This window comes from Pagrus pagrus (genome assembly GCF_965226575.1).
Source record: "Pagrus pagrus genome assembly, chromosome: 12".
Lineage (NCBI taxonomy): Eukaryota > Metazoa > Chordata > Actinopteri > Spariformes > Sparidae > Pagrus > Pagrus pagrus.
Genome location: NC_140196.1, coordinates 28,001,245 through 28,026,616, shown reverse-complemented (window position 1 = coordinate 28,026,616; position 25,372 = coordinate 28,001,245). Strand labels below are relative to the sequence as shown.

Here is a 25,372-nt window from a genome sequence, read left to right as displayed (position 1 = left end):
AGCGATCAAACACTGGAATCTTATATAACTTTCTTATTGTGCAAAGGGTTATGATGGTTTGTTTTGTTAAATGGTTCATGTAAAGTATGACATATGCTTAGACTCTTCGACACACTCATTCCAATAGGTTGTTCCACAATGGTACAATGTTCCCTGCAGGCAACATTATGACATGCAATCTTATGAAAATAATTATTTTTTAACGTTTTTACATTTCAAATAGCATGCATACTTTCCATGTGTTTTAAAATAAATTTTGTTCAAATTTAAAACATTAATTCTCCTCTTTCATTACTTACCATTATGGTACAGTGTTGCCTCAAGGCAATGCACCCCAAAAAGTACCCCCAAAAATGTTTTCTTGAAAATTTCAGTCTATTTTATGACCAAAAAACACTTCAAACATATTTTTCATATGATATGGGTATATCTATATTAACAAGCACATTTGTGCACAAGGAACAGCTTATACACTTCATTGATTATTTAAAACTCCTGACTCGCCGACAGGATCGGTTAGTATTTCATGTTAATTAGTGTTCCGTGTTCTTCTACACATCGAATGTTACACATGCCATCCAGATTCATACAGTAAAATAGTTTGGAGTGAAGCAGCTGTCCTGATAAACCTGAGATCCTGTCAAAAGATATTTATTTTATAAGCTAAAAGTTCAATTCTGTTTCATTTGGAGAGTTTGTAACTATAGCTTTTTTTTAAACCGCAGCTGATTAAATGCACCATGATATTTGTTATTACCGCTTCCATGGAAATGTTTAAAATAATGAAAAGCAGCCTCTCTAATCATAACATCAAGCGTGTATGCATGGTATGACCCACTTGTGTATTTACTTAAAGTTGGTGCTGGGCGTGAAAAATACAACTGCGTCGGTCTGAAACTTGCAACAATAAGATTATTTAAATTTAATTAAGATGGGTATAAAAAAATAATTTGCAATTATGACAGTAGGCAACTGCTGATTTAATGCTGCTGACAGACACAGATCAAACACATGCTTTTATCATCTTTTCAAGTTTAATTATTTTGCTAGCTAGAATGAATTATCATAGTCATTCAGTTAACAACTAGTTTATATAAGACATGTAGCTGGACTAGCCAAAATCATGCTACAGTTTCATTAACATTAAAAAGTATACAAATAGGTATAGCTGGTATTATCTTTTTAATTAATTATTATTAATTTGTCATTTAAAACACCTGAGTTGTTTCTCCTCTAGCTACTGCAGGACCATAACATTGATCTACTTATCAGTCTTAACATGCAAACATTAGTTGCAAACTATTATAACTTTAACTTTAAATGTTGTAGATTGATCACTTTATAGTAGCGTGGCTAGTATAGTGTAGGAAGATGCTTAGAGGTTGTGACCTTATAGTCATATGACCGCGATGTAGTGCACTTATTGCCTAACATTAGCTTTTTACATCTGGCAATTTAATTTATGCTTCAAAAATCATAAAAGTGATTTTATCTGTGAATTTTTTTTTTTGCTGAACAAAACATGCAAGTATCATGACATTTAAGCTGATAATCCAAAATCTAATTGACAAATCCCATAGGCTTTTTGCCGAGGTGATGCTAACTTCTGGGTTAGCCTACAAGAACACGTCAAAAAGCCTGTTGGATTCTTGTATTGGATTTTGGATCATTGCTGAAAATGATCCAATGCTGAAAAATGCTGTGTGAAGTGTAAATTATATCGCTAAAAGGAACAAAGCTAAAATTAGGCTATGAACGCACTACATTGCAGTTGCATGACTTCAGCATCACCACCACTAACTGTCGTACTACACAACTACTATACACATTTTCAATAATAAATTAAATAATGTGTAAATTAATCAATCTATCAATTGTAAAGTTTGAGTTAAAATATTTTACAACTACAGTCCACCTGTAAAAATGAACAAGTGAGTAGATGAGTCTCTGTGTGCTGTGTTCAGCATGATAACGTTTAATATCCCTGACAATTTCTTCAGTCTCATTTAGCCACTTGTTAGCAACCAACACGTAAGGGCTTTATAATTCAATCATGGGACATTTAATTATGTATTTTTTGTCGTAGAGTAAAATGTGTAAATATCTTAAGCTTGTGGAAACCACAGATGTTTTTCAGACATTTTATTGAAAACCCATTCGAAAAACCCATTGACTTTGAGACGAGGTAACTGGAAGTGCAAAAATGCTAACTTGCTTCTTCCTTGTTTCCATCTTTTAGCCATTTCATATGTATGTCTGGTATTTGCATTCAAAACATTGCAAAAGTGGCTGAGGGATCAAGTTCAAAGCGGCCACACCCTTAATTATATATAACTTAGGCTTAGTATATTTGAAAATTTTTATAAAAATTCACATGGGGTCTTATGGGGATATATAAAGCTCTGTAAAGCCGAGGGAAGCTGCAGGTTCAGCCGACAATTCTCTGTATAATCATCAGTGACCCTTCACACTATTACTTTGTTTTTACATTGTCATTTGATACATTAGTGTAACATTTTCTTTCTTTTTGTTGCAACTGTAAGTTTCTTTCAGCTCAATTTTCAATCTTTTATCTTTTGCCATTGCTGTGCTAGTGGTCCGGTCAGATTTAGGCAGAGAAAACATTTGATTAGGGTTGGGAAACATGTCACTGGTTTGGCAGCCTTCTCACCTGTAACTACACCACCACCTCCTGACATTAAAGTCAAGTCATAAACATGCAATGTGAATGTGTTTTGACTGTTAGAAATGTCAACATGGTATGTATGAATGCATCAGTGGTTTTCAACTGCCAATAGTATATTCTGGTGACTGGGCTGCCTGTCAAACTCCTTGGTGTTGGCAGCATTCACCCACATCTTAGAAAATACCCTGGTGATTAAAACATTTTGATAACTACTATGCTATAACTGAGGAATAAGACCCAAATTTTCTTATAACAGGATTATCCTTTAACCATCCTTTCTTACAGAGACAGTGAAAATGAAGAGCAACTGACGGAGAGGTTAGTGAGCAGACTGCAGAAATAAGTGTGTGGAGCCAATCATAATCACACCTTTATGTGATTTAGTTTTTGTAGCCACTGGTCTACCAGGTTTGTGTGTGTGTGTGTGTGTGTGTGTGTGTGTGTGTGTGTGTGTGTGTGTGTGTGTGTGTGTGTGTGTGCAGCAGCCAATTGTGGTATCCCTTTGCAGACGCAGTGGCTGCAAGCTGGCAGAGTAGGACGAGACAAAATATATATTTATATACTGTATATGCTTAACAGAGAGACAGAGGGGAGATGGAACCATGGAGCTGAATGGAACTGAAAGTGTGAGAGAGAGAGACTAAGAAATAATACAGAGGAGGAGGAGGAGAGAGAGGGGTGGTGACAGACTGAACAGAGGCGGTCTTTTATTCTCCTTACTGCTACAACCACAGAGAGAGAGAGAGAGAGATACACTTGCTCGTCCACAGAGGCGGACAGATGCAGAGCAAGAGAGAGGGAAAGAGACAGATGAGAGTAGTGCAGCACGAGGAGGGGGAGTCCGAACAAATCGTCTGCACAAGGTAACGACCACCACTCCATTCATCTTTAGCCCTCTCTCTCTGTTTTCCTCTCATCTTTGCTGTCTTCGTCTTCTTATCTTTCTTTCACTCCTGCTTCAGTGCTGAGAAAATGTAATTTAGCTGCTGCAGCTGTTTCTGCTGTGTGTGTGTGTATGAGAGAGAGAAAAAGTGTATAGTGTAATTGGTACAGTATGCTGTATGTTTGCCTGTGTGAGATGTAATATGTCCATTGTGTGTGTGTTTGGAAAGCATGTGTATGAGTGTAGATGAAAAATTCTTCACGCTCCATATGTTAGACTGCTGGTTTTGGAGAAGAGAATGTTCTGACTGCACATATGCTCACCGTTAAAACACACACACACACACACACACACACACACACACACACACACACACACAAACACTGCTCTAGCTCCATCAGCCTAGTGTATTGGTAGTGTTCGACTCCAGGCAGGGCAGAGCTTAAAGGAAATCATTTGCACAGTGGACTGTGATCAATTCTCTGCAGTCTTGCATGCAAACCAGGCAGCAGGATGAATGCAGATTTTCAAAAACATCCAGCCTTGTCTGTGGATTTTATAAGCCTGTACCAGTGTGATATTTTTAAGCTTTTCTGACAGAGATGGGGCTTTTCTCAAGAATAAAATGAGTAAATCCCTTGGTGAATCAAGATGTGGCTTTTCATGTGTAAATGCAGCCAATTTGGACCAGCTGAAAAGTTTACCAGAGCTGAGCAGGACTGTCCTGGATAATGTGATGATCTCCATTTGCTGGTTATTTTTGCCTCCATCTTTGGCTCATGTCTGTGGTGTTCATGTCATTTTTACAGAGATCATTGTCCTCTGGAAATGCAGTCTGCACTGTAAGTTTTTGTTTCCTAGATTTTGTATATACTTGAGGGAAGCACAGTTCTTAGTGTTTGTTCAAACATGAAGTGTATTGTTGGTCATCAGACCTACTCTATTCATACACCCATCCATCCAATTTATACACCCACTGACTGCAAATTCTTAAATTGTGGTCATGGCCTTTATTTACCCCAATAAAGAGAGAGAATCAGCCCTTTATTTGGATCAGACCTACAGTATATCAGCCTTTACTTCTGCCCCTCTACCCCTTTCTACTGCATTCACTGTCTTGAAGTAAGTTACTTGAATCAACCCTTCAGTGTATTTTGATAATCAACATTGTCAGGAGTCCTTTCCTGATAAAAGTTTTCATTTGTCTAATTAAATTATTCTAATTTTGTACTCAAAATTGACATAATTTACAAATTTCAAGGTGGTTCTAAAATGGAACAATGATGTATGACTATCGTGGAATCTGGGAGTCATATGTCATCTTCCAAGCTTAACATATAAGAGAAGCGTGGCTCCTTTAAGAAATAGGGCAGTGCGTAGTGCGTAGTGTGTGAGTGGTAGAGCGATGTGCGAGAGCGTGGCTGCACTCAGATCAGACAGGTGTTAGCATCTGGTGCCAAAGGGAAAGTTTAGCACTGAAGTTGTCTAGTAGCAGTAAATGTACAATAGAGATACATTTTGCCCATGTATAAACTCTGCCCCTCCTCAATCCGCAAGAAGACCTCGTGTTTGAGTGACAGATATCACTAAACCTGCTAAAATTCATGCTATTGCTTATCCATGCTAGGGATATTGATCTTGCTAGAAAGGCAGTCTGGTTGCAATGGTAATGGGTTATGTGTGTCTATTAACCACACCCCCATTATCTGTTTGAGAGAGAACTTTGACCGTTAAACAGGAGGAAAACTGACTGGGGGGGGGCTTTAAGTGACATGACTCAAGAACAGAACGTTCCTCACGTAGCAAAAGTTATGTCATCAACGTATGTTAAATTACTTATGTTACATTTATTAAAAATAAATCATTGGTGACTATTGGTCTCAAACAGGACACAAACCCCAGGTTCTGGAAGGAAAGTCATGTGGACAGCCCACCCAACCACCCCCTGACTTGGACTTTACTTGCTCTTTATACTACTCCACTAGAGAAGAGCCAACACAGCAAGACGCATAGGGCCATGTTGCTTTCACTTTATTTTTAACACAAATACTGCTATCATTCAACAACTTATTCCTTCTGTATTAAATCATCATCAATTGAGAGGCCGCATGGGTGACTTATATTTTTAGGCTACGTTAGCAACATTCCCTCAACAAAAATGTACCGTAAAGCGTTTATGTCACTTCTGTTTTCCACGTTTTAAGTGCATCCTGTCTGCTTCCGTGTCTGAAGTGCATCTCACCTCCCAGTAGCTGTTTGAACACACTGTTTCAACTGATTTCAGCGTTTACACCATATTGATTAAAGAAAATAACATATTGACAGTAAACATTTACAAATAAAGTAAAGTAAATGATGTGGGCTTCTTTGCTGTCTGTGGAGAAAGTTTCCAGACCCCCTTGAAAAAACGCTACATTTAGAGAACCTGTTACGTTACGAGACTGTATAAACTCTGTGCAACACTGTCTGCAACATATTTGTAACTATTTGGACAGTTGTTTAAAGATAATTCTTTGTATCCATTTGTTCCAGTGATCTAGGTATACAGTTTATTTGCACATAGAGCGGCAAAGTGAAATCTGATCACAAGGGGTCACTCAAGATGCACGTTGAGTCGCATGTTAATACCAGGTCTGAATTGATGTCCACTTATGATCGTTTCACTGGTAAAACCAAATGTAAACAGCCTCTCTGTCTCTCTCTCCCTCTCTCGCAACACACCTGTTTGCCTATTATTTATTATAATATCTATTTATTTATTATTTCAGTTATTTTAGAGACTAGTTATTTTATAGCTCTTTCCTTTTTGGGTTCCTGTTGATTTAATTTTCATTTTATCAGAATGTGAAAACTACCGAGTCCTTTCAGAGAGCAGCTCAAAAGGGCTCCCCACCAGAGAGCACAATTAAGTGGCATGTCCCCTCAGAGTTGCCGTAGGGCAAGAGTTGTTGTTTGTGATATGTGGGGAGAGGAAATGAAAAGAAGTATGTTGCTTCTCAGTGCACTACCATTACGTCTCCATGTCCCATTTATTATTTTCTTATTAAACCAGCTCCATTAGGAGAACCCAAGAGACTCGGTTAAATTTGTGGCAGCAGTGTTTCTTTTCCCGCAGGCCGCTGTTTCTCTCAGTCATGCCGCTTTTATACACAGTGTTCTTAGCTTAGCTTCCTTGCCTAGTTGACCAACGTTGTAGTTACAGACATGTGGTACGGAGACAAGGACGTTTTTAAACCTAGCACAAGGATGTATGTCAGTGGTAATGGAGGATAGTTTTCTCTGCAGAGTGAGACAGTTGGAGATTCATGTCAGAGCAATGGTGGGAAACAGTGGCAGCTACAGTGGTGAGCTATTAAGCAACAACTGTCTTACAACAACACGGGACACACTGCTTCAAATTCATAAACAACAATGTCATCGTCCATCGCAATGTTTCACTGTAGACATTGTCATATGCCAATTTGGCAGACATTGCCCAACCCTAATGGTTGAGGGCTATGACTATCAACAGAAAACATCAAATGAAAACATATATATTTACACAGCCATAATCCCACACAAATAACTAGGGAATATTGCATATCTTCACTGCCTTTTACTTTCAGAATTGATTGACCGCTTGTATGTAGGAATATGGATGCTGTACGGTTGAAGGAATGTAGTGCCAAAGGCAAAGGCTGTTTAATATATATACAGTATATATATTAGGTGGGACTTATTGTAGGTCATTAAAATACATCTTGCTGCTGGTACAGTTTCAGCAGTTTCAACAGTACAAAGCCCTGCTTCCTGTTGGCGCTGTGTGCTGCTTCTCCACACCGAAGGAGAGCTGATGGGCATCTACTGCAGGTAACACACTGACTAGGGATAAGTACCCCAAACTATCCCTTTAAGTGGTGGTATGGCATGAGAGTCTACGGAGCACATTGTGAAATTTTTGTTTGTGTATTGACAAAAATGTAGCTCATGGAGGAGTTAAGAAAAGTGGATGTGTTTGCATGCCTCCAGATATTTTCCTCTAAGTTAAATGGGAGTCAATGCATCGATCACTTGGTTGGCACTCCTGTCACTACTAAGCCCACCAAGCCAAAAGTGTCGGTCCAATTGCTTCCAGAGGTTGCAACCATCATACATTTTCCTACAAGCTGATGTCAGCATTATGTAGGTGGAGTGAACATGGTGGGAATGGGAGCGAGTTGAGTTTCTATGTCAATGTGTGGAGTGGAAAGAGTTTGAGAATGAGTGGGCTCAAAGGGTTTTCTGATTGACTTCCATCATAATGAAGTTTCAAAAACAGTTGAATATTTTTGAAAGATCAATCATCACATTTCAAAGTTTGAATAGAGTTTCTAGCTGAACGTATGAATGAGTAGTTAAGAGTCGAAAGTGCTTGGAAAAGAGTGAACATGTGGGCTTTTTGGACATTCTGCTATTCATTTGCCCTAATTGTCCTAATTGAGCTCAATAGTTTGGTGTTTGAATGGAGTTTCTACATTAGCAAATGTGTAAGCAGTTAAGTGCGAAAAAACATGGTGGACTAACAAAGAAATTGGTACGTAGAAGAACAAGTGTTGTGAGTTTCTCCAACATTCACAATACAGGAGCTTATTTTACATGTCAATTCAAAATGAATGGTGGAAAACAAAAAACAAAAAGAAGTGTCATTAGATGGCAGAGAGGTATTGTAACTAAGTGTCCTGTGTTGTGTTTGAGGTAGTGTGTCCTCTCTGAGTTGCCATAAGGCCACCATAAGGCAGGTGTTGCAGAGTTCTGCTTTTGACACATGAGAGAAAAACAAAGAAGCTGTTGCTGCTCAACATCTATATGGCCCGTTTATTTTTAAACCTGTCAATTTGGCCTCACTGTCTCATCTTCGAAGTGTTGTTTGTCTTACGACGTGCCAGACCCTCCACAAAACAGCCAAGAACACATGCATTACCATTCAAACAACTTACCTATACCAAACCTAAGTGGAAAATCACATCTAAATGGATTTTCCAACTGGTTAAATAAGCATAATACATACTGTAGAGACATGCAATGGTGCTGCAAGAAAGTTCTATATTCCAACCCAGCTGCGGCCTTTCTGTGTGGAGTTTGCATGTTTGTACTCCAGGTGCTCCAGTTTTATTAGTCTAAAGGCATGCAGGTTTTTTGGGGACTTAAATTGCCACAGGTGTGAATGGTGGTATGGATGGATGGTTGTCTCTATGTTGTTTCCTTTAGCATAACCATATGTAGTTTTGGTGAAATGTTTTAACAACAACAGCCATTAAATTAGGTAAAAGAATTTAAGTCCCCCTCAGAATGAATTGTTATGGCTTAACTTTTTATAACAACACCATTAGGTTAAAGTTGTAATTATCTTCAGTTATGAATTAAGCTCCCCTGTTGGGATATACCTGTTTGTTACTGGATTGTGGTAACCTATAATTAACGTGTAGATTGATTATGAATTTGACAGAACACAAGCTAAAGAAGAGCATCTTACACGTCAATGTGACAACATTATATAGTTTAATGTGTACGTTTTTTTGTCTTTCTTTTTTGAAAGGCTTATGAGTTTGTGGAGTTGCAGTACCCAGATTGGGTGTGTTACTTGGCTTTCGGGACAGAATGGGCCATCAGAATGACCTCAATCTGAAGTTGCAGTGGAACAATGTGTCCGTGCACAAGCAAGAGATTCACACGTGCGAGCCTTCAAAGCCAAGCTGGCCCTCTTTTCCCAACAACTGGCCAACAAGTGCTTTGCGCATTTCCCAACGCTAGCTACCCTGGATGTGCCACCATGCAACATAGACAGATACGCCACTACTCTCACAGACCTCCACACCGAGTTCAACCAGCGTTTCTCTGACTTTGCTAATATTGAAAGAGAACTGGAGCTGGTGTCATCTCCCCTAGCGAGAAAGCGCCCCCGGATGTGCAACTAGAACTGTTTGACAAAAAGTGCAACCCTGTTCTCAAAGAAAAGTTCACTACACCCACACTGGACAACTTCTACTGCTCACTGAAGGAAACACAGTTTCTAAACCTGCACAGACACACACAGAGGATGCTTGATTTGTTTGGCTCAACGTATGTGTCTGTGATGAACTTTAACAAGTCACGTTACAGATCACGACTGACTGATACCTGAACACCTGTCCTCTAAGCTGTGCATTTCAACATCAGACATGACGCTCTACGTATCTTACAGTTATAATTCATTCTCATAGGTTAGTTACAGTGACACCTGTAAAACAGAAAAGAAGTTAATGTGGTCTTATACATAAAGTGTACGTTTGTTCAGGAATAGATACTATCAGCCTGGTCTTTTCTTCATTCAGTGCTGCAGTTGTATTCTGCATTCGGTACTAAAGTTTGAGTCAGTTGCACAAGTAAAAAACATCTCACACAGATAGATAAGTAATAAAAGAACAGAAAATGATGAATGCAATGGGTTCTATAAGTGACCTGTGCAGTAGTACATATCAGGCAATTGGCAAAGTATCAGCAAATTTAAAACTTCATACTGCACTTAAATTGTAACCTCGGATTACCCCGGTTTTACACATACAGCTGTGAAAGATCTTGTTATTTTGAAACATGTAACCAGGCCATCTGGGTTGGCAAATACCCTGTTGCAGAGCAGTCTGTCCAATGTGTACCAAATTTAAGTTTCCACAAGGTATTGTTCTTGGTGCTGCTGTTGCAAAGACTAGTGAATCGTTTCCGTTTCCCTCAGATTTGCAACTACAAACAACACACAATTATTCATTCATTTAGGCTATAATGGAGACTTGAAAGCAGATGGAATTAGTGCCAGACTGCCAGCATGACTGGATCAACAGTCAGTGTGTGTGCTCGGTGGCAGACAAAGACGCTTAGTGAAAGCAATGTTTATAGGGACCATATCAATGCACTGATGGTGTCATTATTCTATATCTATTAATATATGCAATCAACATTTATTTCATAATGATGCATTAAAGCAAAGCATCTATTGCCAATTATTACCACAGTTACGTTCTTTCACAGAGCTGCAATTAGCCGTTCTTCTTTGTTTTGTTCTGTACTTTATTTGCCTCAACCGAATCACATCTTAACCATAGATTACTTGCGCAAATCATTATATTTACCTAACCTTAACTTTAGAGTAATTTCAGTTTTTTTGTCTGGCAATACGGTTATCAAAATTACCTCAAGCCCAGGCCTGTTAACAATTAAGAAGCTTCCTTCTGGCACACAGGAGGCTTAAACTTATCCCAGGATGCATTCCAATAAAGACTGGGAACACCTTCAACAGGTCTTGCTTTTCTAACTAAACCATAAATGTAAAACCAATTACATTAAACTTACACTTTGTCAAAATTTGAACGGTTGCATTGAATGAAAATATTCAACTGATTTCCAAATATAAACCATTATGCACTAGAGCCGCGGTTCTCAAAGTGTGGGGCGCACCCCACTGGTGGGGAATAGAGACGTGACAGGTGGGGCGCGACAAACGGGAGGAAATTTCACTGAAAACTCAATATTTCTTATGGTAGGAGCAAAAGCTTGACAGACATAGCAACAGTAACTAAGGGGGGGCGGTGCTTAGCGAAGGGTCAATTGTAGCGGAACAAACTTTTGCGCGGATGGGTAGCAGGCTAGTGTGTCAAGCCAGCGCCAGCAGAGAAACACAAACCTGACGGGCCTAATCAACCAAAAAGCCAACTGAAAAGAAAATATGATGAAGGGTATCTTGCTCTTGGGTTCACAGCAGCGGTGGTGGGGGCAGAGGAGTCTTAAACCGCTAGCAGCAGACAGCATGAGACCCAACAAATTAAGAAGACACCTAGAGACCACACACCCCAGTCACGTCAATAAGCCACTTGATTTCTTTCAAAGAAAACTGGCAGAATACCGTAAACAGGAGAATCGCATGGTAAAAGCTGCATCAATAAACAGTAAAGCTCAAATGGCTTCATATAGAGTTGCATACAGAATTGCACAATGCAAAAAACCACTCACAATTGCTGAGCAGCTCATTCTCCCCGCTGCACTAGACATGGTGTCAGTTATGCTTGACGAGACAAGCGCAGCAAAATCAAAAGCTGTCCCCCTGTCAAACGACACAGTTGCGAGACGTATATGCGACATTTCAAGTGATCTTGAGGAACAACTCATAGAAAAATTACAAGAAAGTCGTTTTGCATTACAAGTGGACGAAGCTACTGACAGCAATAAAGACTGCTGTTCATCTTATACGTCCGCTTTGTGAATTGCGAGTCACTGTGCGAGGATTTGCTGTTTTGCAAATACATACAAAATAGAGCCACAGCTGACGAGCTGTTTAAGATCATGGACAATTACCTCAAAGAACACGGCCTTAAATGGGAAAACTGTTTGGGCTTTTGCTCTGATGGCGCACAGACCATGGAAGGGTCAAGAAACGGGCTGCAGGCACTAAAAAAGATGGTTGCGCCAGATGCGCACTGGACGCACTGTGTCATTCACAGGGAAGCGCTCGCGCCAAGGCCGCTCAGCCCTGAACTAAATGAGGCTTTGACAGAAGTTGTGAGCGTGGTAAATTTTATCAAAACCCGACCACTGAAAGCGCGACTGTTCTCCGCACTTTGTGAGGAAATGGGAGCTGATCACACACCTGTGCTGTTTCAAAGTGAAGCAAGGTGGCTCTCCCGGGGCAAAGTGCTGTTGTGCGTCTTTGTGCTCAGGGCAGAGAGCGCATGTATGAGGCTGCAAGCAAGTTCAGTGATGAACAATTTCTGTTGAAGCTGGCCTACCTCAGCGATGTGTTTCGCAAGCTGAATGAATTAAATCTTCAGCTCAAAGCCAAAGACAAGCACCTACCTCACCTGGCAGACAACATCACTGCATTCCCCCGATAGCTCGAGGTATGGGGCAGGCGCCTCGATCAACAAAAATATAGATGTCTTTGAGAACCTGAGTGAAGTTGCTGAAACCACTGATTCTGCAGTCACCACAGTGATCCCATGTATTCAGCAGCACATCTCTTCCCTGAGAGGACTGTTTCAAAAATACTTCCTGATCAACAGTGCACAGTATGACTGGGTTATGGATCCATTCAATGCAGCAGGTTGGTATTTTGACATTTTATTGAATATTATACTCATATATTATACATGCATTTTATTTATGTTGTATGCTACTTACTAACTGGAATGGATTGTTGTCAAACAGATTTCTTTGTTTTTATTATGCAATGACAAATAAAGTAAGCCTATTTATTTATATTCTATCTGCAGCACCTGCTGATTTTAGGTCTGCTGAGGGGGACCAGTTCATTGAAATGACATCTGACTCCATCCTGAGGCTTACAGCTCAGACTCTTTGTGAATTCTGGTTTGGAGCGGAGAGGGAGTATCCACTCATCGGGCAGAGAGCTGTGTGCATTCTTCTTCCCTTTGCCACATCATATCTCTGTGAGATGGGCTTTTCAGCTGTTGCTTCACTGAAAACAAAGTACAGATCTCAGCTGAACATTGAGCATGACTTGAGAGTGGCAGTATCAAGCCTGCAACCCCGCTTTGAAAAGATGTGCAGTGCAAAACAGGCTCAATGCAGCCACTAATGCATGGGTAAAACTCATATGTTCACTTGCTCACCTGTCTTGCCAAATGCATTTCTCTTCTTTTCTTTTTTTTAACAGATTGCAAAGTGGCACTTTTATTTTCTCTATTTTTGAACTTGCTGTTATTTTATGTTATTGAGTTAGAATTTAGATACAACATGATGTTACTTGATGTTACTTCATTAAATCGGAACATTTTAAGCTTGCAGCTTTGCAGCCACTAATGCAGGGATAAGTCTCATAAGTTCACTTCCTCACCTGTCTTGCCAAATGCATTGCTCGCCTTTTTTTTTTTTTAACAGATTGCAAAGTGCCACTTTTATTTTCTCTATTTTTGAACTTGATGCAAGTTATGACACAGCTGCACTTTTATTTTCTCTATTGTTGAACTTGCTGTTATTTGATGCTATTGAGTTAGAATTTAGATACAACATGATGTTACTTCAATAAATTTGAAAATGTTAAGCTTGGCGTATTTCATTAGCATTGTGTTGGGGTGATGGGGGCAGGTGGGGCTTGAAAATTCCCCTTTGTCCAAAGTAGGGGATGACCGAAAAAGTTTGAGAACCACTGTATTAGAGAATGGTAAAGGCCACATGATATCAAATACAGATACAGCATGCAGATGATAGCAAAATAAGGTATCATGCTATCCATGACAAACTGTGACCAGTGTGATATTTTCTTGAAGGTCTGATCACATTGCATTTTTTCCATTTCCTGATATAAGTCAAACTGTGGCTTGTGTCAGGAATCTGAAAATGTTCTGGCAGAGTGGATATAAGTAAATATACTCCAAATGATGTAAACAGTTTATTGAAACTTAGAAGTCAGAAAAACGTTATTAGTCTTTTTGTAAGTAGTATTTAAATAATTATAATTAAAGTGAGTGGATATGTTGGTGTTCCTGTTGGAGTTTTGGAGGGCATTGAGGCTCTCCTTACAGCTGCCTCCATTTTCCCCTCCCATCCGACTGCCTTTTGACTGCTGGCCAGCTGGGGGTCCCTCCCCCCTCCTCCTGGGGGTCTGCCTAGATTCCACTGTAGACACGCCCACTCATTCAATTGCAGGGTGTCACCATGAGATGGTGCTTCCCTTACAAAAAACATATACAGCATAATATGCTGCATCATCTTCCACAGTGACTATTCAGAACAGCTATAATCAAACAAGTGAAGTGGGATGACACTTCATGTGAAGTTGTTCTTCTTGAATGTGTGGACTAATAGAGAGCCACAGGTAGAATGCATTTTTGTAGGCTAGCACAGAAGATAGCATCACCCTGGTTCCCTTGTCAAAAGGGTATATGGGATTTTTCAATTGGATTTTAGATTATTGCAAAAATTAAGCTCTGTGGCAAACACAAGTTTATAATACTTATTGAGCAAGATTATCTTCACAGATGAACACCACTTTTATGATTTGTGACGCCTAATTGAAATAGACAGAAGTAAAACACTGCAACACTGTAGCGGTTGACTTCAACGTCACCACCACTAAGGTTTCTTGTACACTCTACTATACACTCTTTATACCGTCTACAAGTTGTAAGGTTGGAATTTGAATAATTTGCAACTAAAGCCTGTAAAGATGGACTGTTCGGCGTGATGACATTTAATGTCCCTGAAAATTCTGTAGTCTCATTTAGCCCCTTAACCGCCTTTTTAAGGACACATAAATGCTTTAAAATTCATTGTATTGTGTATTTACGGATGTTTTTTATGTCGTAGAAATAAACATGAAAAGATCTCTTAAGCTTGTGATAACCACAACTATATCAACAGTCATTACTATCCCTGGAGCCATGCAGCCTGCTTTGGGGTAATAGATTCATTTGTGTAATAAATAATTAAATACAATTAGACCTAAGAGGAAGCAGTTTCATATTTCAGGCTCCATTTTAGAAAATAGATTGTTTACCATTTTTTAGAATGTAGCATAAATTGACTCAAACGTTTAGTCATTGTCAATAGTTTACATCCACTTGTAAAGAACATGTATAACATGTTGGTCTTCAGTTCCAGTGATTTCCTACAGCTCTCATGTTTCTGTGATGAATCAGTGGAACACAAACTACTTTGTCACAAAAACATTCATGAAGTTTGGTTCAATAATGAATTTATTATAGGTCTTCTGAAAATGTGACCAAATCTGCTGGATCAAAAATATAAAAACAGTAATTCTAATATTTGGTTAAATGTCTCTCGGCCATTTTCACCTCAGTTAGGTTCTTTTGATATCCATCCACAAGCTTCTGGTCGTCCTCTGGATGCATTTTTAACCACTGCTCTTGACAGGATCAGTGAAGTTAAAATAAATTTGTTGGCTTCCTGGCACAGACTTGTTTCTTCACGACAGTCCACGTGTTCTTGATGGGGTTCAAGTCAGAACTTTGGGACCACCACTTTTGATGTGTGTTTGGGATCACTGTCTTTTTGGAACACCCAACCATGTGATCAACAGCAATGCACTTTATACTTACAAACAATTGTTTGCACAGTTCAAACTTGGACCTGTTACTCCTTTGAAATAACTCCAAATGACTTTCCTGACTTGTTCAGATCAATAATGAGCTCTTTCAGATCAATGCTGAGCTCCTTAGACTTTCCCACTGTAGTGTTTGTGGCTGGGTCTAATGGCTGTATCAAACAAGTCCTGTTAAAATGGGCCCAAAAAAGTCACCAGCTGGTATCAACCAGAATCACTCAGATGAAGTTAAGAGGCCATGCTACAAAGAACATTTGATTCACACAACTTTCTATAATCACCAAAATTGACTGTTCAAGTTGCTGTTTGTATATTTTTGACCCAGCAGACTTAGTGACATTTTCAGAAGACCTATAATAAATCCATTATTTAACAAAACTTCACAAAAGTTTTTTGTTACAATCACAGAAAAATGAGAGTTGTAGATATCATGGGAACTCAAGACTGACCATGATATACAGTACATGGTCATTACAAGTGTATGCACACTTTTGACTGTAGTTTTCTTTTTGTACCTTTAAACATCCAGTAAATAATGCCTTTGCAACAGAAATAAACTAAGTATAGAAACTTGCTATTAGACGAATGTTCAGCATTTAAATGAGATTATGAGTGACAGATCTCTGTGCTGAGTTCCCTTCAAGGTGTGGTGGAGGCAAGTTATCCACTGCTGCTGCTGCTATTTGCAATAATAAAGAAGAAAGCATGAAACTCAATACCACAGATTTCTAAGAGCAGACCAAGATCTAGTGGGCACACTGTCTGTTTACATCAGCTGACTTACAGATGTAACAAGAGTGCAATGACAAAAACTGTCATTTGGCTCCCATCCGACTCACACTGTGTGCCTGGGGGACACAGCAGCACTGAATGATTATGTCAGCTCTGACGCATAAAGTCACAGCTGATAAGGTTTATAATGTGCACATAAGGTTTCTTTGTTTTATCTTTGTACTTATATTCTCTCAAAGTTACCATTACTACCAGTTTGCAATTTGAAGTTGACATCAACATCTACGTTGTAATTTCTTGAAAACTCTGTTTCTGGACACACTGAAAGGGAAAAAGAAACACGGATGTCTCACCTTGAACCTGGCCCAGCCAAAGTCTGCCATTTAATGTAATTAAACCGTGTTTAATGCCATATTCATCATGAAAAACTTAAATCATACAGCCATCTTAAGTTGTCCAATGATGTGAACACCTAAACATGGTAATTTTTGCTATCTTCTACCTTTCATCCCACCTCATGTGATTGTAGCATTAAGTTTATATCTTGCACTTTGTAAAAAATATTTGTGTAACTAGTGTAGCAAACTGCTAATGGGGGAAATTACATTAGGCCTTACAACATACGATTCTGTTCAAATTAAAAGACTGAGGGTGGGTCGCACCAACAAGGAATCATTTTCAAACCCAATTTAATCATTGTTTAATAAAAAAAACTAGTGCAAAGTGAAGAAAGATGTAATGTATACTGTACATCTTTTTAAAACTAATTTTAGTTTTTTTACTTAAACATAAATTTGATTTAATACCCAAAACTCTGAACTGAATTTAAACAGTGATTCAGTATTAACTTTAAACTTATACTTCAGGAGTTTTAACTTTTAAAATAGCTGCCTATTTAAATGGAGGAGCACAAACAAGCATGTTCCTTGAAAGAATTATGGGACTGTCAAGGAAAGATGTCATTGAGATGTTATTGAGGTGTGACACATGGCAGTGAAAGAAATTTAGCTGCACCACGTCCAACCATTGGTAACCCGGAGATTTTATCCTACCAGGGGCCAAATGTATAAACCATGCCTACACACGAAAAATGTACACCACTTTCCAGGCAGATTTTCGAGTGTATAAAAATTCACAGAGGGTGAGAATGTGCTTACTGGTACACGTCTTTAACAGCATGCGTAACATGCGTCTTTTCAGTCAGATTATTGTGATGCTGCGAGTTGGTAAAAATGATAAGAAGAGTGTGAATTAGAGTGACAGGGTTTTATTCAGGGTGTTTTTTTTTCACTAAATATTGTTAGGATTACATCTATAGTTTAAAAAACCCTTCACCCTTGTTTTTACTGTCTTCTGTAAATATGTCTGTCAGTATGCATTGTGATAATTAGAATGATAATGATCCTTATGTAAATAAACAGATAAAGACATGATCTTTATATACGTAAATAAAGATTATTTTCCTGTATAACTGGGGAGGAAGAATCCTTCGGGTGTAAGCGGCACTATAAGGGCTGCAGCCGTGTGTAATGGCCGTGCCACATGATACAATAGCTGCTTTGGTGTTGTGAGAGGACATTACCAATGCACAGTTTAGGCTAGAGCGAGTTGTGAAGGACCGTACTGATGTTCTGGTTCCTGGTGATGACCGCTCATCAAGCGGAGAGAGTGCAGGGATCCCCTCTCCTCTCACAGTAGCTCTCACACTCTCACTGTGCACAGAGATCTGTGGCTCTGAACTCGTGGCGTTCACCACTTCTGTCACTTTCTGCTGTTTCACTTGCTTCATTTTGTTGCTAAAGCCAGAACTGAAGCCCCCAAATAATACTCTCCTTCATCTGTGAGCTTGGTCAATCATTGCTTCAAATTCACAGTCCTCAAGATTACGCTTCCTGTTCTTCAACTGCTTCTTTGCTTCTCACATTTCTCCTAAATACTAAACTAAATTCTGGCCCTTTATATGCAAACCAGGTAATTTGGGGCATTGGAATGTTGGAATGGTCAGACAGCTCGTGCACATTTTATGAAATTTCAGGATGATTGAGATGTATGAGGAAAAGACACGTGGATGGCCCCTTCACAGCAACCCAACAGGAGGGATCTGTGTCTCCATTACAACTGGGCTACCTGCTCCTCAGTTTGTTGCCTAAACCAAACCAAGTATTTTGGTTGCCAAACAGTGACAGAAAATTTAAAAGAAATGGACAATAAAGAAGTGAAATTAGGTTCAAAATGAAGGAAGGAACATTATGAAAATATGTTCCAAATTAGATACAACCCAAGTCTTCTGAATGAGGGTCATGTACCCATTTAATTTAATTTAATTTAATTTAATTTAATTTAATTTAATTTAATTTAATTTAATTTAATTTAAATTGTGAGGGTCATGTACCCATGCACCACATTATGGTCTTGAAGCAACATTAATTGTGATATTCTAGGAACAACACTAACATGGCTATATTAGTGAAGAATAGCCACTGACAAAGCAATGCTACTTTGGTGATGAGTACATTTAATGTCCTATACATTTTTCAGAAAGAAGCCCTCTGTAGCTTGCTAGCAGACAATGTATTGTTTTGTTATATTAACATTATTGTTAATATTAAAGAATGCAGAGCACTTAACAATTCCCTCTTTCTAATTTGGGAAGCCTCCTCATATTAATTTACATCAATAAACTTGTTTTTTCTAAACCGAGATTATTTTAAAATTTTCCTTAATATCTCTGCACAATTTTAAATCTTGATTTACTCCTTTTAAATTAAGGAGAAACCTTACTTGGTCTTGAGAAAAACATTTAGATGTAGCCTTGTCCCAGGCCACTGACTCCTTAATTAACCAATGTTCACTCATGAGTGCAGAAAAAAGAGCAGTTTTTATATGATTACATTTCTATAACTGTTGTCGTAACATAAATAATGAACACAATAAAGAGAAGATATGGACAGTGCATATAAAGAATAATGAGGTGTCAACATATGAAACAAAGACAGGCATTGAAATAGAACATTTGTGTTTATAAATGTATTTGGTTCTTGGTAAGTGTATGGTTCTAAACTGTGTGAAAGCTGCTGAAAGGGTGCATAACACAAAGCATAGAAAATGTACTTTGTAGTTGTAATCTGTATCCTTTTCAGGATTGCCAGGGCTGCGGTCATTTTACAGCATGCAACACATTCTTACTCGCATTCACTCCTACAGGCAACGGAGAGTCCCGCATGTCTTGGACTATGGAGGGAAAACCCACAGAGCAATGGGTAGAACACACCAACAAGTCACTTCTTTCTTTCAATAAGACAATAGATCTCACCATGCTAAAAACATAGTACAACAGTTTATTTCCATGTTAGTGCAGTTTGTGTCTGTATTAGTGTTGTGTGTTGGCGTGTATGAATATGAAACGGTTTAAATATGACTTCAGCTCCTATTCATGTATCGTATCAAGGGACATCTTAACAGGCAATAGAGGTGGTGAAATTGTTCACTTACTGTGAAAGTGCGTGTTTCCTCTAACAGCAGAGTTAGTGCATTAGTGTCCCCTGTAGGTTCGTGTCTCTCGACTGCTGCAGCTTTCTGCTTAAATGGCTGCGGTTATGACCGAAAGCTCATAAACTGAGTGAGCAGAGCCCCTGGCAACGTGTGTCCTTGGACTTCAACAAGTTACAGTGATGTGCCCTTGAACATGGCATTTAACTCGAAGTGTGCATAAACCCTCTGTCTTGGTAAGACTCACCCACTGTGTTTGCTGTAATGAATGCTTTTGAACACTTGTCTCGAACCGACAATAACAAATTTGATCCTGTGGAGTGAAATAGTGATGCTTTTCTGTTTTAACTACGTTCCAGTGGTTGTTTTGCAACAATGGACAGCAACATCATTTTAACTCTGCCTCATGACCTATATGTCCTGTCAAACCCACCATCTGTTATTTTTCACTGCAAACTATCACAGGCAGCAAAACTGCCAAAGAAGACATCTTATTAATAGGGAGGAACTGTATATATCTGATCGGATAGGCGTTCTCCCTCAGAAAAAACAATAACAATAAAAATAATGATGTAATTTGCCATATGTATTGGAAGTATTTTTTTCAAACGTCCTAGTCATTAATACATTATTATGAGTACGGGTCCGACCACACTTATCTTCAGCTCATTTTGATTCAGTTTCATGACTGCATCTTGCAGGGTTGTGACATTGTTTACAGACAGATAGATGAATAAACAACTGGAAAAGTAGTCAAAACCACCTATGTAGTTTCCGCAACAATAGGTGTCTCCAGAAATATATATACGCATGTGAGCTGGTGCATAAAGTCTGGGGCAGCACCTTCCTACTCTCTGACTGCGCCGATCTTTGAACTCTGCCTTCAATTTGTTCTAAACTAGTTTCCCAACTGTATCTTACACTCGTTATGCTATCCTGCTGACAAAAATGTGTCAATGGACAGACAGACAGATGGGCAAGGTGAAAAGAATACCAACTGCACTAGAGTTGACTAGATGCAGTCCGACCCCTTTCTCAGACCACATCTTTGAATGTGTGTATACGGTTATCATTTGCCATGATGATAGGGATGCACACAGACTCACTGGTAATCTCCCACTTTACAATGAGGTAAAAACGGTATATTAATTTAGAGATTTTTATGTAAATCATTTGTGCTTTTGTGGTAATTGAAAATGACACTCGCTTATCCACTTACTTCTACAATAGCTACTTTACTTGAAATGGAGCTTAATCTTGTCTTCTTCACCCAAAACTTGTAAGGGCATAAATTAATATTTTAAGAATACCTCAAGCAACAAAAACAGGGTATTTTTAACAAGACCTCTGGACATATCCTGACAGGTATTTGAAACACAAGTATTTTAATGTTCTGTACATTAAATATTGTACATTCTGTAATCTGTAAATTTATACACCTACAAATTTCAAGCTGAATTCAGTATCTCTCAAACACTCTCCAATTCAATCAACTCAGGTGATTTGCTGCCCAGATTTACTTTGTCTGGTTTGACAAGAAGCTATTGTTAGCCAAAAATACACAACATTTGATATCACTGTGTAACTGACAATTCTCAGTAACTTTGCCGACTTTGTTACTTCTGCACTCTAGCTCTTGTTTTAGTCAGGGTTGGGGATAATGTGTTACAAAAGTAATGAGTTGCAGTAATATATCTATTTTAGCAGTAAGTAAGTGACTGGAGTAAGTAATATAACACGGTACTAATAATATTTCAGTAACATATTACTACAGTTATGTCATTTAACACATTACAATGTTACCGACCGAAGTGAAGTGTTTATTGTTGTTTTTTTAATAATCCATCCACACCATGCATGACTATATTAATATAGGCTCTATGTGTGTTTAATATAGCCAAGCAATAAATTCATAATAAAGTCTATGTATGACTGAAATGAGACATATTTTGTAGGCCTAATGATGAAGCCTAAGCGCACTTTAATTTACATTCTTGAATCACATATGCCCATGCATTCCTTGCTCTGTGGACTGAATGAAAAGTAGGGCTGTAGCTATCGATTCTTTTTGGAATCGATTAATCTAGCACTTTATCGATCGATTAATCGATTAATCGTATATATATATTTTTTTGCATTTTTAAACAAACAAAACAAATAATGCATGACGAAAATGATGTGGCTGTAAAATGATCAACCATTTGGCTTTTATTTCTTAAAAAAGTTAATGAATTAAAAAATTTAATTTATTAATATGCACAAGTGTCATGCTGTAATGTAGCACTGACATCAAAGTAAATATCTGTTTTATGTAGATTTCTACACCTGCAGCATTTACCATTAGGCTACTAACAAATAATATATAATCTCTGGGATAGGCCTATTTGCTATGGTAACCTAGCAACGTGTGTGTGTGCACGCATGCTGTGTTATATATAATTTTATGTTATACATAGCACCAAATCACAACAGAAGTCATTTAAGGTCACTTTTCCTATAGAACCGGTCCGGACTGTGTTCATTTAATTAATAATTTCTTCATCGTCGCGCATCTACAATTCTCCTCCGCTCTGTTTTACGAAGGGAGGAGCTCCGGACCGACGTAAACAAACACACGTGCACACACACTTACAGACAGAGAGAGAGAACATGTCACGTCGGTCTCAACTGTCTGTAAAGCAGATATCATATCTAAATTTTTTAAAGCGCACAAACTGATTCTGGCGAGCATGCAAACGGGAGGCTAAAAAACAGCAACTTAGAACTAAGTCAGTCAGGACTTAGTTCTAAGTCCTAACCTGGCAGAATGTTTTCCCCATCAGGTCATAATATAATCACAGGAGAGAAAACAATTAAGATCAGACTTAGAAAATGGATCAGCAGAAAAAAAATGTCCTCACTTGTCCCTCTTTTAGGAGAGAAATAGACAGTATAGTTACAGAATCTTGATTTATAGTTCATCAGCACTGCCTAGTTTAGAGAGTTTGATCAGAGTTTGGTGAGACGCCCCTCACTTGATCCAACTATACTCTTTCTCACGTACAAAACTGCAGACCAGCAATCTGTAGTTAATTCAACAGTCCTGACGTCCCCCACATGATGCGTTTTGGGTCACCAGGAGGAACGTTTCGTCAAAAGGGAGGGTGGCGCTTGGTGCAGGCAAAATGGAGAGAAGTTTAAATTGTTCATTAGCATATACAAACAACACTGTGCGTTTGACGAGGTGTGGCTAAAAACTCTTGTAATGTAAGTCTACTGTTGGAATCAGATATAACCTATGTACCAACCAAGCAAAGGTGGCTATTTTCCTGTTCCTGTGGCAGAAGTGCCACTTAAAGCAATTAATAAGCATATTGCTCTGGAAGCTCTGCTAAGCTACCATTAGCTGCAAACATGCTTTTTTAATATAGACAATGAGGTTTCTTTCTTAGTCTGACCCAGGAGAGATATAAAGAAGAAGTAAGAAGTATACTGCAGCTTTGGTGTCAAGGATGAGCACTTGGACCAGCACAACATCACACTATACAGTGTGTTCCTGTGTTATACACTCTTCATTCATGGAGGAGAGATGAGTAAGGCCCCTAGATAATAACAGGAAAGGCTGTGAAGAAGGAGCAGTACTGGTAGATGAACAATCTCTATTAGGAGATTTCAATATCGAAACATCAGAGGACGAAATTCCGCTCAAGGACACTGAAAAAAAATTCAAAGTGGATTTGTAAATTAATGCTGCCTCAACATCTTTCTAGCCTGATAATCAGTCTGAATTGCCATTTCATTTTCACCTCATTATTCTGCCTAACATATTGTGTAAATGTCAGCCATTTTCTGTTTTGGAATAAGAAAGTGATTTATGTGAAATCAGTCCTGCTGCACCTGTTGCACTTGGAGTAGTTGTCATGTTGATCAGAGAGACCTTTCCAATTAAGAGTTGTTGTTGTTGTTTAGTATGCACTCACACCTAACTGAGTAATTGCATTGATTTCATTCATCTCCTATCAGTGTTTTTGTTTCAAATACATTCTTGCTGTGACATGGTAAGATGACTTTCACATTCTTAATCCAGCCTACAAACCTCTAATTGGTTTAGTTGCTTTTTCCTACCAGGGACGCATCATCAATGAGCACAAAATTGATCCCATGACATCAAGAGTCAATAATGACATTACCAAACCTAAAATACATGTTGCAGTGTTAAGTTGTACCTCTAACTGTAACCTATTGTAATTTGATCCATCTGATATTGCTATGTTGGTGTTGTCCGTGGGACATCATAATTAATGTTGTTCCAGAACCATCATTTCAAATGACCAATCACATTTTTGTAATGTCATATGTTAGTGACTTGGGGAAAACAACTGGTAGAAAATATGCACAAATACCTACTTTGGTCACCACAAACATGGCAGGAGAGGTCTCGTTAAAAGCACCACGTTCTGTCGTCACAAACATGGATGGAATAAATATTCTGTGGTTTCACACTTAAAACCTTGAGATTCAGTCTCAAACTGCAGTCACTGGCTCATCTAGCTTGACTGCACCACCACCTCCTCATATGAAAGTCAGGTCATAATCATGTATTATTAACCCGATCTGACACACAGAAATGTAAATATGGTATGAATGACATGTACAAAGTTGAACATATCAATGGTTTTCAGAAAAGTTAACTGTCAACATTTTATCCTGGTAACTGGGCTGCTCCAGATGTTGACTTTGTCACTTTTTTTTAAGAATAGAGGTACTGGAGCAACATCATTATGAGGTTCCAAGAACACCAACACAGCAATATCACATACACCATATCCCCCCACAGCCTCACCAAATAATTTATTCAGCCTTTTCTCAATTTCTTTGATGTAAAATTTCCTTACAGACCCTGTAATCACAAGACACCTGAAAAGGGTTGAGCACAGAGGCTGCTGTGCAGCAAAATGTATGCACTGGCAGTGAAACTCTCTCAAGGGTTGGTAGTTTATCAGACAAAAAAAGGAGATAAAGAAACAGACTGAATCTTGCAAGCTGAATTCTGTATTTTAAAAATACATCAGCGGAGGGTAAAGGCATCCACACCTGATGTAAAAAGATTTTAGCCACACATATATACATACAGTAAGTGGAAATGAAAATGTGATGCTATTAAGGTACTTATGAAATGACCCTGTATTATCCTGCTTTGATCGAAAGAAACAAAAGTCAGCTGGACATTTAAAATGTCTGTAACTCTTGCAGATCTCATTATAGACAGCTGCTGTGATATGTGCTTAGAAGTTAATTCATGTGAAAAATAAGTGAATGAGGTTCACGGCACATTGTTTTACTGCCAGCTTTGATTTACAATCAAATATTTATGCTAGCCAGTCCGTGTGCTGCATCCTTGAGTTCTTTCAAATGTATATGCAACTGAACTAAAGGAAAGCAGGCAGGCAGGCAGGCAGACAGACAGATAGATAGATGAACCATCATACAAGGAGAATATTAGGAAGTGGACGTCAGAAACCTTGTCAGTATTCAT

At 38.6% G+C, this 25,372-nt stretch overlaps 2 protein-coding genes across 2 annotated transcripts in view; both read left to right on the top strand.

Moving 5' to 3' along the window:
* Positions 1-25,372, top strand: part of LOC311267010 (class I histocompatibility antigen, F10 alpha chain-like) — a 501,763-nt gene that overhangs the window by 260,960 nt on the left and 215,431 nt on the right. The window lies entirely within an intron of this gene.
* The window catches only part of LOC311266492 (cadherin-18-like), a 211,747-nt gene continuing 189,835 nt past the window's right edge, over positions 3,461-25,372 (top strand). The window contains exon 1 of the mRNA XM_084368883.1: positions 3,461-3,549. The gene's annotated coding sequence lies outside the window, so the exon portion shown is untranslated. The remainder of the gene's footprint in view (positions 3,550-25,372) is intronic.